The sequence below is a fragment of the Podarcis pityusensis genome, assembly GCF_964106645.2.
Source record: "Podarcis pityusensis genome assembly, chromosome: 6".
NCBI classification, from domain to species: Eukaryota; Metazoa; Chordata; class Lepidosauria; order Squamata; family Lacertidae; genus Podarcis; species Podarcis pityusensis.
In genome coordinates, this window is record NC_138030.1 from 92433445 (window position 1) to 92448193 (window position 14749).

The window sequence follows — 14749 nt, forward strand, 5'->3', positions numbered from 1 at the left end:
AGAAGAGGTGCCATAGTTCAGTCTCTCGGATCTCCAAATAAAAGACCTTGGACAGCAAGACTCAAAAGGACCCCTCTGCCCAATTGTCAGCCAATATGAGGGTAGATAGTCCACCTGCCTAAATAAGTGCAAGCCCTTCCATATGGACCGTCACTCAATACATAACAGAAGGGACAAAGCTCATCCAGCATTTGTCAATGTATAAGGCAAGCTATGGTGCTGAGTTCACACTGTGTGTGAAAAACCAGCTAGAATAGCTCTTAAAATCTGCCAGTTTTTAACCTCAATCCTTCCTGGAAGCCATGTTAGATGTGTCTGAAGAATTAAACATTCCATGATTAAGCAATTATATGTTTCTTAAACAACAGAATATGCATCTCCTTACACATAACTGAGAATTACCATATTTTTTGCTCTATAAGACTCACTTTTTCCCTCCTAAAAAGCAAGGGGAAATGTGTGTGCGTCTTACGGAGTGAATGCAAGCTGCACAGCTATCCCAGAAGCCAGAACAGCAAGAGGGATCACTGCTTTTGCTGTGCAGTGATCCCTCTTGCTGTTCTGGCTTCTGGGATTCAGAATATTTTTTTCTTGTTTTCCTCCTCCAAAAACTAGGTGCGTCTTATGGTCTGGTGCGTCTTATAGGGTGAAAAATACGGTACCTGTTTCCCTCCTTTTCCCAATGTAATTCAAAAGTCCGCATGCTCTTTTGCCCACAGAAATGGGTCCAGTGCAATGTGCATTGCCATGACTGTTTTGTGTCCTCCCCACACCCTGCCCCCTGCCGTCAGTCCCCACAGCAGGCAGACAGGGCACCAGCTGTCTACCAAACTAACTGGGTCACTGAGGCTACAATCCTGTGCATGCTTACTCAGAATAAAGTCCATCTGTTTTAAATGAGGCTTACTCTCAGGTAGCTTTGCACAGGGCTGCAGCCTGAGATACTGTACCTGGAACTGATCCCAGAGGCGCCATGCACTCGTTCCATCAGTCCAATCCATGCCATGCCTAGGTTCCCCACTCCCACAACTGAAGCAAAGCAGCTGCAAGGAGCAGAGCAGGTTTTGATTCGGAGAAATATTAAAGTTAAAAGGGATTTATTTCTAATGCAAAACAGCTTGGAGGGATTGTTATATGCTGGAGGGTGTCTTAGGTTAAGCCACTGCGTGACTCTGTGCAGGAAAGGCGTTCGTGTTACCCCTTTGCCACTCCTTTAACTACTGAAGCACTACTACTTAGTGCCTAGGACCCTCGTACCTATGGGACCGCCTCTCCCGGTATGCCCCACGGAGAGCCTCAAGGTCCATAAACAGCAACACCCTAGTGGTCCCGGGCCCTAAGGAAGTTAGATTAGCTTCAAGCAGAGCCAGGGCCTTTTCAACACTGGCTCCGGCCTGGTGGAACGCTCTGTCTCATGAGACCAGGGCCCTGCAGGATCTGATTTCTTTCCGCAGGGCCTGTAAGACAGAGTTGTTCCACCTGGCCTTTGGCTCAGAATCAGTTTGATTCCCTACCCCCTCTTTTTTTTCTTTCTTTCTCCTGTGATGAGGTTGCATTTTAATATTTCAATGTTTCAATATTTTAATGTTGTATCTTAATCTTGTTTTTAAGTTGTATTCATTCAACTTGCTTTTATTATTGCTTGTTAGCTGCCCTGAGCCCGGCCTTGGCTGGGGAGGGCGGGGTATAAATAAAAATTATTATTATTATTATTATTACTTCTGAGTTCCCTTCCTGATGTTACTGTGCAGTGGCTGAATTTGCAAAGAGGTCTATCACCGGCCAGCCAAAGTGATGAGCAGCATGACGCTCAAGCAGGTCTTAATGAACACCTGTCCTCAACCCAAAAACAAAGACTTCACACCCAGGTAGATGGCCTAGAAGTGTATAATTTTCTTGCTGTATGCTTGTGAAACATGGACCACTTATAAACGCCATCTCCAACTCCTCAAAAGATTCCATCAAAAGTGTCTCCAAAAAAAATTATACATCACTTGTGAAGATAGGCAAACTAATGCCAGTGTACTGGAAAAAGCAAAGATCACCAGTGTTGAAATGATGATTCTTCAACATCAACTTTGTTGGACTGGTCATGTTGTGCAGATACCTGATTATCATCTTCCAAAGCAACTACTCTACAGTGGACCCTCGGATTATGTTACCTTCGGGTTGCGAACGCAGCAAACCCGGAAGTGTATATTTCTGGGTTTCGCCGTGCATGTGCGCAGAAGCGGCGCCTCTAGATGTGGACTTTTCGGGATATGTACGGACACCCGGAACGAATTAAGTTCGTATCTGGAGGGTCCACTGTATTCTGAACTTAACATGGAAAGCATAATGCTGGTGGTCAGCAAAAGAGGTTTAAAGACTCTCTCAAGGCAAATCTAAAAAATAGTAGTATAAACACTGACAACTGGGAAACACTGGCCTGCAAGCGCTCCAGTTGGAGAGCAGCCTTTACCAAAAGTGTCGTGCACTTTGAAGACACTCAAACTCAGGACAAAAGGGAGAAATGTGCTAAGAGGAAGGCATGCTTGGCAAATCCACACCATGATCAACTCCCGCCCGGAAACCAATATCCCCACTGTGGAAGAACGTGTGGATCTAGAATTGGCCTCCACAGTCACTTACAGACTCACTGTTATGACCGTGTTCCTGGAAGACAATCTTACTTGGCTATGAGTGGTCGCCAAAGAAGAAGAATAGTACAATTTTCTGTCCCCTCGACCACTAAGTGGCTGAGATGAGCTTGCTAGCCCAACCAACTAGCAGCAGAAGACAAGACAATTCTGTAGCTCCTCCAGAATCATTCTTCGCTATAACCGGGGTGGAATCTATAGGCACAGTAGCTCCCTCTTGGCTGGGCCCAGAATAGTTATTATCTGCCTTCTCATCAACCCTAGGACGAGTTATTGGAATGGAAACAGAAGCTGCTGAAGGGATTGAGGGAGAAAACACAACAACTTGAGGAAGCCATGTGTAATGGTTCTAGGGGTTGCTTGTGCGTAAGCCGGTGCAAACACCTGGCTGGATTGCCTGAGTGAACCTTTTCTGTCCGGACAGCCACTCACCCGTGGCTGTCTCAATCGCTGGCAGAATCTGTCAGTGGGCGTTTCTTCCACCTCCTCCTCGGGACCCCCCACCCCACCCCTGGTGCAATTTTCCGGTACAACCTCCTCTCTCTCCTCAGTCGACGATGCGGGGAATCCCCTGAAGGAACTGTCATCATCTTCTGAGGATTCAAAACCAGCCTCCCATCCACTCGGACTTCTCCCCGCTGGTTGAACCTCCCAGTCTGATCCTTCTCCCTCGGACACCTCCCCTCCCTCCTCTTCGGAGGCAGGGAAACCCACAAAGTCCCCGTCGTCATCTGTGGGTCCAAATTCTTCCTCCCAGAATCTAGCTAATGGTTTGGGCTTCTCCGGGAACAAACCGTGGAATTCTTCCACCAGATACTCGTCAGTGACTGATTCAGCCGGGACCCAAGTGTTTTCAGACCTAGGTTCCCCCTCCCAGGCTACCAAGTACTCTACCTGGCGACCTCGCCACCTTGAATCGAGTATTTCCGTGGCTTCGTTACAGTGTTCCCTCTCCTCTACCCGCGGGTGGGTGGTAACCCCTTCCTCCCGTCCCGGGAATTCCCACCCCTCCTTGTAAGGTGAAAGTAGGGACCTATGGAACACCGGATGTATCTTCATGCTGTCAGGCAACTTGAGTTTAAATGCCACGGGGTTAACCTGCTGTATTACCTCAAACGGCCCCAGCCGCCTAGGCTGCAACTTCTTGCACCCTCCCTTTAGGGGTAACCCTTGGGACAACAACCACACCCTGTCCCCCACCCGTATGGCCTCCCCCTCCCGACGGTGCCTGTCTGCCTGCCTCTTGTAGACTTCCTTGGCCCGCTCCAAGTTCAGCCTGAGTTGCTGGTGTAAGGCCTCCATTTCCTCCACAAATTGCTCAGCCGCAGGTACACTCCATCCTTCCTCCCCCCACCCCGGGAAGGCCCTGGGGTGAGACCCGTAATTGGCCATGAAAGGGCTCATTCCGGTGGACACGTGTTCAGCGTTATTGTACGCAAATTCAGCCAAAGCTAATTTCTCTACCCAATCGTTCTGCCTCTTGCTGACATAGCAGCGTAGGTACTGCTGGAGTACGCCGTTCGCTCTTTCGGCTTGTCCGTTGGTTTCTGGATGCCTCGCCGTCGAGAAGCTCACCTCGACCTGTAGCAAGCTCATGAGTCTCCGCCAGAACCGGGAAGTAAATTGTTTCCCGCGATCTGAGATTACCCTCAATGGAGCCTCATGCAGTCTAAAAATGTGATCCACAAACAGCCTGGCTGTCTCCTCTGCCGTTGCTGCATGTGAGCAAGCTACGAAATGGCACATTTTAGTCAGGAGATCAACCACTACCATGACCGCTGTCTTTCCCCTTGACTTGGGCAGATCTGTCATAAAATCAATGGACACCACCTCCCAGGGCCTTTCTGGTGTAGGTAAGGGTTCCAGTAGCCCCGCGGGGGGCAGCCCTTTCCCCCTTTGCCCTCTGGCATCGGTCGCACCCTCGTACATATTCTCTTACGTCTTCCCTCACCTTTGGCCACCAGAACTGCCTGGTGACAAGTAGCATGGTCTTGTGCTGTCCAAAGTGCCCAGCTGTTGGGTTGTCATGGAGTTGTCTAAGTACCTTCCCCCTCAAAGTCTCCCCTGGTACATACAGCGCCCCCTTATAGTACAGTAGTCCTTCCTTTTCCTCAAACCCTCCATTGACTTCTGTTCCGTCCCTGAGTTCCCTGATTTTTGTTTGAGCAAACTCATCGTCTCTGGTGAGCCCTGCCAGTTCTCGTTTCCCAACCAACGCTCCCCCACACACACACTGGTCCTCGGGGAACACGTGCCTGGTCTCTGGTGGCCCCTCTCCTTCCATGTACTCCGGCTTCTGGGAGAGAGCATCTGCCCTTACGTTTTCTTCTCCTGGCACGTATCGGATCACAAAGAAAAACTTGGCGAACTCCTGAGACCCTCTGATCTGTCTCTGGTTGAGCACTCGCGCGGTCCGCCAGTATTCCAAGTTCTTGTGGTCAGTTTGGACCTGGATCTTGTGCCACGCCCCTATCAATAGATGTCTCCATTGCCGAAATGCCGTATAGATCGCAAGCAGTTCTTGGTCATACACCGTGTAGTTTTGCTCCGACTTGCTCAGCTTCCTAGAGAAAAAGGCACACGGCATCCACTTCTGCTTGGCCCCGGGCTGCAAAAGGACCGCTCCGATCGCACAGTCGGACGCATCCGTCTCCAGTCTCATGGGCTTCTCCGGATCCACGTGCAGGAGCTGCTCTTCCGAGGCGAACGCCTTCTTCAGTTTTTCAAAGGATTGCTGCGCATCCTTTGTCCACGCGAACTTCTTTTTGCTACTAAGACAATCCATTATGGGCGCTGTCAAGTGAGCGAAGTTCTTTATGAACTTCCTGTAGAAGTTGCTGAAGCCTAGGAACCTCTGCACATCCTTTCTGTTTTGGGGGGCTTTCCATTCCAGCACTGCCTTCACTTTGCCCGGATCCATGGCTAGTCCTTTGTCTGACAACCTGTACCCCAGGAACTCGACCTCGATGCTTCATCAATCTCTGTAGCACCTCCCTGACGTCTCTGACGTGTTGCTTTTCATTGTCCGAATAGATTAAGACGTCATCCAAAAAGGCTACGCAATTCTTGTACAGCAGGGGCCCCAACACATGGTGCATGAAGGCTTGAAAGCAGGCAGACCCCGATTGTAATCCAAATGGCATGACTAAGTACTCAAAAGCCCCCAGGGGGTGAACATGGTCGTTTTCCATTCGCCCCCCTCCCTTATCCTAATCAGATTGTATGCTCCCCTGAGGTCCTGCTTGGTAAAAATCTTCCCCTGCCTCACACGTGTCAAAATATTGTCAATCCTGGGCATTGGGAAAGTCACAGGTTCTGACACCAGGTTTAGGGCCCTGTAATCCACGACTAATCTGGGCTGATTAGTCTCTTTTTTGTCCACAAAGAACACTGGACTGCCTCCCACCGCCTTTGATTCCCTTATGAAACCTCTCTTCAGGTTCTTGTCAATAAACTGCCGCAACTCCTGCATCTCCCGGTCGGACATGGCATACAGCTTACCCACCGGTAACTGAGCCCCTGGAAGCAGGTTGATTTGGCAGTCAAATGGCCTGTGGGGGGGGGCAGTCTGTCTGCCTCCCTCTCGCTGAAGACCTCATTCAAATCAGCATATTGTGTTGGCACCTCCCTCTTTTGCTCCAGGGCCACCCCAGCCACCCTGGCCACAGTCCTTCTTGGTTCCTTCCCTCCCAGACAGTGTTCTAAGCAGTAAGCTGACCCAAAGGTGACCGACCGCTGATGCCATGACACCACTGGGTCATGTATTGCCAGCCAGCTCATTCCCAGTATTATCGGGGGTCCTGCCAGCGTGGCCACGTGAAAGGCAATGGTCTCCGTGTGTCTGGAGACACTCATTCGCATTGGCGGTGTCTGGTGTGTCACTTCCCCTCCCAGGAGTTCCCTGCCATCGATGGTGGTCACCTGCAAGGGAAAATCTAGTGGCAACAGGTGGAGCTGGTGCTCCAGAGCGAAGTCTCTGCTGAAGAAATTACACGAGCTGCCAGAATCTAGCAGCCCCTCCACTTTGATGGGGTGCCCATTTGGGAGTTCTAGCACCACCTCTATGGCCATAGCTGCCTTGGGGGGGTCAGGCTGGGGCACTTCTATTGGTTGCTGGCCTGGCTGCTGCCCCTGCTGGTTGGCAGCCAGGCGTTGTCGTTTCCCTGCACCTGCTCTTCCTCCCCCTTATCGTCATGGCCTGCAGCCCCCATCATGCCTTGCCAGGCCTTTCGCTGAGGGCAGACCTTTGCAAAATGTCCCGGCCTCTGACAGGAAACACTTCTTGGTAGTTTTCCACTCCTTTTTCCGACCTTCCCCAGTGTTTGAAACTTTGCGCGCGCGCGCTCCATCAATTTCCATCGGCTCCGCCACCTGGGAAGGCTCCCTCGGCATCTCTGGAATGCGGTTGTCATGGAAATGTTCCGCCCTTATCTCCCGCTTTTCCTGAGCCCACGCTTCCTGGCGTACACCAATTGCAAGCACAGCCTTTGTGAGTTCATCCATCGACCGCGGGCGGGGCGCTCGGGACAACTCGTCTTTCACTTCGGGGGCCAGACCCGCTTCAAACAACATTTGTACTGGTTCAGAGTCCAGATTCCACCCGAGCTTGTGGACTAACATTTCAAAACGCGACCAGTAGTTTCTGACGGTCAGGCTCCCCTGCTTGCACCCCATCAGCTCCCTCTGTGTCACGCTTTGCTCAATCTCACTGGAGAACATCGCGTCCATCGCGAGGTAGAATTTCTTAAGATCTTTCAAAGCGTCATTCCCCGATGCCATCAAGGGCCTGATCCATTCGCGCGCCCCATCCTGCAGATGTCCAATAATGTAAGCCACCCTCTCCCCGTCATCCGCAAAGTCGTTTTTCTGCAATTCCAAAGCGTACTGAATTTCCGTCCGGAAGGCATTGTAGTCTTGGGGCGTTCCACCAAACTTGTGTACCAGCCCCGGGACCTTCCTCCCTATCGGGGTGGCTCTAACCTGTGCATCCTGAGCCCGTCTCTCCTCCAGCCGTGCAGACAGGGTAGCGACATGCGCCTCCAGGTCTCGGTTCCTCTCGACCAGACCTCGCATCATGGCTTCTTGCTCTGTCTCTCCGGCCGGCCCCGTTTGGCTCATCGTGCTGCCTCTCCGGTGCTGCGCACAAGCAACGTCAAGGACTGACGGATTGCTGTAATGGTTTTAGGGGTTGCTTGTGCGTAAGCCGGTGCAAACACCTGGCTGGATTGCCTGAGTGAACCTTTTCTGTCCGGACAGCCACTCACCCGTGGCTGTCTCAATTGCTGGCAGAATCCGTCAGTGGGCGTTTCTTAAACTTCTTCCAGCAAAGAAGCTCTTTGACGCCTAGTCTCCTCCTACTTTCTCTGCGCGAAAGCCTTCTGCGCAAGGAGGGCGTAGGCAGCGGAGGAGCTCTACTCTCCCCGCTGGTCCCCGGCAAGGAGTCATGGGACCGCCTCGCCGCTTCCCCCATCTGCCCCCCTTCTCCACTGGTGCTACGCTGATTCTCTTCCCCAGAAGAGGGGCTGCCTCTCCCAATCCCGGGACACTCTCCGGAATCCCTCTGGATTTTGCTCTCTCCCTCCGACGCTGATGGCAGTTCCCTGACACTATTGCATGACACCAACATGCCCTGTGGCTGGGGCCTAGAATATGAGATGCACAAAGCTGATGGTGTCCCCTGAAACACCAGCTCCAATTCTGCAAGCAGGGGAGAAAAAATATGTCTAATAGACACCAGTTAATTGATATAACAATACTCCAAAAATGTTTTGACATCAGCCAATTATTTGTGTTTTTTTTAAAAAGCAGCTAGATGAAGCTTCTCACACCTCTGTGCAGGGCTTGTCATTGCCACCTTAAAATTGCAGTTGAACATGAACATGAAATTTATTATGGTCAGAGACCAGCTTGCGAAACACAAATGGAACTACAATCCCAAAAGCAAAACAAACATTTAAAACAATATACAGCAATGGATTTTAAGTTTAAAAATGCGGTAGGCATATAAACACATAAAAACTTTAAGCTAGAGTGCCATAGAGAAATGACCCAGAGTCTCCCGTGGACCCGAGTTTGGGAATTTTCTTAACAAACTATATTGAATCAGGGGATGGTCTGCGCCTACAGATCTGTGTGCAGAATCTGGCGACTATCCGGGTCGTCTTGTGATCTTTGCCTAACAGGAGTTTAATTGGGACATAATAAACTACTTGAAGCCCTGAGGATTTCTTTTCCGTCTTAATTAGGCAGTAAAGAAAAAGTCACCTTTTCTGTTCTTGATTCTACTAGACACCTCTTCAGAACCTTCTGGTATGCAGGCTGAGACTCTCCCTGCCCGCGGACTGTCTTGCTAGAGTGGTGCATACTCTAGTTATCTCTCGCTTGGACTACTGCAATGCGCTCTACGTGGGGCTACCTTTGAAGGTGACCCGGAAACCACAACTGATCCAGAATGCGGCAGCTAAACTGGTGACTGGGAGCGGTCGCCGAGACCATATAACACCAGTCTTGAAAGACCTACACTAGCTCCCAGTACGTTTCCGAGCACAATTCAAAGTGTTGGTGCTGACCTTGAAAGCCCTAAACGGTCTCGGTCCAGTATACCTGAAGGAGCGTCTCCACCTCCATTGTTCTGCCCAGACACTGAGGTCCAGCGCCAAGGGCCTTCTGGTGGTTCCCTCACTGCGAGAAGCCAAGTTACAGGGAACCAGGCAGAGGGCCTTCTCGGTAGTGGCGCCTGCCCTGTGGAACGCCCTCCCACCAGATGTCAAAGAGAAAAATAACTACCAAACTTTTAGAAGACATCTGAAGGCAGCCCTGTTTAGGGAAAGCGTGTTCTCCTTCGTAGGTTGAGTGCCTGCCCCTCTAATGCTGCTGCTGCAAGGGATTCCGTTAAAGGAATTGGGGGCTAACTATTGCTTGTCCACTCTGTCAAGGGAGCTCAAGCCATAGCAATGAGCTCCTGGTTGCATTTGGGGTGAGGGCAGGTTCCCTGCTCCGCGTAACCCCCAAGTGTATTCCCCTATTCTGACTTTTGCATCGTGCGCAATGTCATTCTATCCCCCATGGTGGGGGCAGATAGTCGCAACCAATGCCTAAGCAACCACTCACAAATTTGTATTTCAATAAAGTTGTGGCCAAAATTATGCCAAAAATCTTAAACAAAAAATTCTGTGTGATGTGTGAGTTATTGGGGTGGCCCTGGGGACCTCGACACGCAAGCTTTTAATGTTTAATAGGTTATTGTATTTTAGTGTTTTGTTGGAAGATGCTCAGAGTGGCTGAGGAAACCCAGCCAGATGGGTGGGGTGATTTATTTATTTATTTATTTATTAATTATTATTATTATTATTACCTTCAAACAAAAGGATAAAGAAAATGTATCTTATGTTTAAAGGCCAAGCTTCATTCAATAGTAAACTGTAAAAAAGGTAGAGAGAAAAAACAAAACAGTGTCTGAGCTTTGACTACTCACAAATCTTCTACTCAAGGTGTGTCTACCAGGAGTTCCTTAACCCAATGCACTGAAATACGAACAAAAGAAAGACAACTATGCCCTTTCAATGGATTAGGCTGAAGCCTTGTAAACATGAAAGAAGACAAACACACCATTCAGCTTCGTTCACCAGGGTAACTCAAAACACATCCTCCAGACCAAACTGTGATCCATAGACCACCAGAGGTTTATGAGCTTGCTTCAGGTGGTCTGTAGCAGGCGTGTGAAGAACACCCATCACATTAAATATCTATATTGGCTTTAATTGCATTGAAATTTGCATTTCATACACAGCATCTAGCACAGCGCACTACAGCTAAACAACCAGTAAGTGGTCCGCAGAGAAACTTTGCCATTTTCAAGTAGTTGAAGGGATTGTGGATTTAGGGAACCACAGCTCTAGGCAAATGCTTCACTCTCCTTGTAGACTCACGAGGTAATTCTATTATTAATTTAATTTCGAACTGCAGCTACTGCAGATGCCAAGTGCTTTTGTAAGAGTTTCCACAAATGCGTATTACAGGGCCTTTCCATAGGAAACAAAGAAAAACAAATGCTTATGATGAAACCCCAGAGGGAATTTGTATTTATTCATTTATTTGACTGTAGTAATATGCTCCCTGTTGTTGCTCTTGGAAATAATAATATTTATTTATTTATACCCTGCCCATCTGGCTGGGCTTCCCCAGCCACTCTGGGTGGCTTCCAACAAAATATTAAAATACAGTAATGCATCAAACATTAAAAGCTTCCCTAAGCAGGGCTGCCTTCAGATGTCTTCTAAAAGCCTGGTAGTTGTTTTTCTCTTTGACATCTGGTGGGAGGGCATTCCACAGGGCGGGCGCCACTACCAAGAAGGCCCTCTGCCTGGTTCCCTGTAACTTGGCTTCTCGCAGTGAGGGAACCACCAGAAGGCCCTTGGCGCTGGACCTCAGTGTCCGGGCTGAACGATGGAGGTGGAGACGCTCCTTCAGGTATACTGGACCAAGGCCATTTAGGGCTTTCAAGGTCAGCACCAACACTTTGAATTGTGCTCGGAAACGTACTGGGAGCCAAATGCTTCCTTGACCCTTCAAAGCCTTGGGGAGACAGAGAGGGAGCTCTCAACAGAGAGTGTTTTTATTGTGTATTTTGATGCTGTGAACAGCCCTGAGATCTTTAGATGAAGGGCAGTATACAAATTCAATATGTAAATAAAAAATAGCTAAATAAAAGTTTGATCCTGACTTTATAGTGCACTCCACAAGCACTAGAAAGGCTATAGATGAGAAGAATTGTTGTCCAGAGAAAGAAGACCTAGACATCACCGACAGCAGGCAAAAGGCTTCAGAGGACCCTGCCCAATTCTTTAGGAGCAGGGCCAGATTTAGGTTTAATGAGGCCCTAAGCTACTGAAGGTAATGGGGCCCTTTATATGTCCAGCTGTCCTTTGTCAACAACAAATTGTCGCTTCTTTTGTGCTGAATATATGCTGTATGGTAATTTATGGACCTAATAGGCATCTAAAGCCATTTGCACATAACAAAATATGTATTTTATCAAAGTAATTGTTGAACTGAAATACAATTAAGAAGTAGTATATTAATAGTGAAACACAATTAAGAAGAATTATATTAATAGGTAAATAATTATTAAGCTACAACTGTATGTAGGTTTTATTTTATTTGTTCTTTATCTTATTTTTAGAAATGTGCATCCAGGTTTTTTTCCTTTAATTTTTTGGGGGCCCCCAAGAGAGTGGGGCCCTAAGCTATAGCTTATATAGATTATACGTAAATCCAGCACTGTCTAGGAAGCATCTTCCCTGTCAGGAATGCCCCACAACCAGGGCCAGTGCTAGCATTAGGCCAACGAGGCAGTCGCTTCAGGCACAGATCTCGGAGGGGCACAGTTTGTTACAGACCAGTTTTTGTTGTATCTTAGAATTTTCTGATAATATTTTCCTTTCATTTTCTATTTTGAAGAATTTTATCATTTTTAGAGTAATTCGTATGTAGACACCTGTTTTTGAAAAACGAAGTGAGCAATTGTAGTGTGTGTGTGTGTGTGTGTGTGTGTGTGTGTGTGTGTGTGCGTGCATGTAGTTGCCTAGGGCAGAAAACGGCTTGGCAGTGGGCATTGCCCATAACAGCATCTGGCAAAAAAAAACCCCAAACGCACAAGTAAGTCAAGTTCTTTTTATGTATGGAGATAGGATTCTGCCTAATTGCTCCATAAGAACATAGCTCTGTTGCTGGCTTCCAGTGCTCTGATCAATGAATACAAACAGGGCTGGATTTAGGTTTGATGAGGCCCTAAGCTACTGAAGGTAATGGGGCCCTTTAAATGTCCGGCTGTCCTTTGGCAACAACAAATTGTTGCTGTTTTTTGTGTTGAATATATGCTATATGGTAATTGATGGGCCTAATAGGTATCTCCGGGATGCGGGTGGCGCTGTGGGTTAAACCACAGAGCCTAGGACTTGCCGATCAGAAGGTTGCCGGTTCGAATCCCCGCGACGGGGTGAGCTCCCGTTGCTCGGTCCCTGCTCCTGCCAACCTAGCAGTTCGAAAGCACATCAAAGTGCAAGTAGATAAATAGGTACTGCTCCGGCGGGAAGGTAAACGGTGTTTCCGTGCACTGCTCTGGTTTGCCAGAAGCAGCTTAGTCATGCTGGCCACATGACTCAGAAGCTGTACGCCGGCTCCCTCGGCCAATAAAGCGAGATGAGTGCCACAATCCCAGAGTCGGTTACACCTGGACCTAATGGTCAGGGGTCCCTTTACCTTTAATAGGTATCTCAAGCCATTTGCACATGTTGCCCTGCAACCAGTCCATGCAGAATGTAAGCACCCTATATATAGAAATGAACAAACCAGTGATATTTTAGGGACCAGGCTAGCAGGCAGGGCCCATGACTTACATCATAGGAGCCTACACAACACAACCCATTGTTGCTGTATGTAGGTTTTATTTTATTTGTTTTATATGTACACCCAGGTTTTTTTTCCTTTGATTTTTTTTGGGGGGAGGGGCCCCTAAGCTATAGCTTGTTTAGCTTATACATAAATCCCGCACTGAATACAAAAGGGCACTAAGATGTTATACAAGTACTCCTTCATATGCTATTAAAATTTATTTTATCACACTTATTTCATAGATTAAATGGCGCAAAGATATTAAGCTACCTTTATTGAGGCTTCTGTTGATTTGCACTGAGTTAGGGGACACGGGTGAAGCTGTGGGTTAAACCACAGAGCCTAGGACTTGGTGATCGGAAGGTCGGTGGTTCGAATTCCTGTGACGGGGTGAGCTCCCGTTGTTCGGTCCCTGCTCCTGCCCACCTAGCAGTTCGAAAGCACATCAAAGTGCAAATAGATGAATAGGTATTGCTCCAGCGGGAAGGTAAACAGTGTTTCTGTGCACTGCTCTGGTTCGCCAGAAGCGGCTTAGTCATGCTGGCCACATGACCCGGAAGCTGTACGCCGGCTCCCTCGGCCAATAAAGCAAGGTGGGCGCCATAACCCCAGAGTCGGCCATGACTGGACCTAATGGTCAGGGGTCCCTTTATCTTTACCTAGGGTAAAGAACATTAGAACTGGGAGAACCGGGAGAAGTGTCCCAGCATAAGTTATTTGCATAGGGCTAAACATGTCTGCTCAGAAGTAAGTTCTCAATAGCTATTTCAATCCTCCCAAGAAGAAAATGTTGGCCGGAAAATACACACTGCTCTTGCTGCCCCATCTGACTATAAGGAAGTAGGTGTGTTGGATGGAAGAACAATTACATTGGCAATAATTACGTCAAGGGAGCAATACTGGAGATTTCTGTGAAGCAAGCAGGATATATAGCTATATATCTGTATAAAATAAATACCGTTGCTACAGAATCAGAATATGATATTAATTAGAAATGCTGTACCCAGATTTTCTATAGCACTTTTATCAAGAATTTCATAACAGTAATATTTACAGCAATCCCGTATGGTGAGTCTGCATTATCATCATGGTTTGCCTGCTTGCCCTTTCAGTCACTATGTGATCTCTCAATTATTCCAAGCGAAAATTGTTTGTTCAAGTATCAGCAAACATCTACTTTTGAAAGGAAGTGAGACTGCATATCCTGCAGCTACTTCGAGGGCTAGCAAACTCCCCAAGGCTAAAGTGGAAAGTTCTCTGCACCTACCGTATTTTTCGCTCTATAAGACGCACCAGACCACAAGACGCACCTAGTTTTTGGAGGAGGAAAACAAGGAAAAAAATGAAAAGCAGCAATCCCTCTTGCTGTTCTGGCTTCTGGGATAGCTGCGCAGCCTGCATTCGCTCCATAAGACGCACACACATTTCCCCTTACTTTTTAGGAGAGAAAAAGTGAGTCTTATAGAGCAAAAAATACGGTACTTTTTTTTAAAAAAAAAATATTTTATTAAGGATTTAACGCACCTACTTTCAGCAGCCAGAAACACCATAACCAGACACTGGAGAGACCTGTCAGGAGTAAACATGGACCAATGGTACCAAGTAGTATGGGAAACAGCCCTACTAGAAAAATTAACTAATAAACTGAAACTGACACGGGGACAAACAGAAGAAGACGCCTTCACCCCGGTATGGCTCCCCTTTATCACATACACAGC

General features: G+C 48.0%; 1 protein-coding gene across 1 annotated transcript in view; it reads right to left on the minus strand.

The window, feature by feature from the left end:
* LHX4 (LIM homeobox 4) overlaps nucleotides 1-14749 on the minus strand; it is a gene marked incomplete at its 5' end in the record, with an annotated part of 79353 nt that overhangs the window by 31801 nt on the left and 32803 nt on the right. The gene's annotated exons all lie outside the window — the stretch shown is intronic.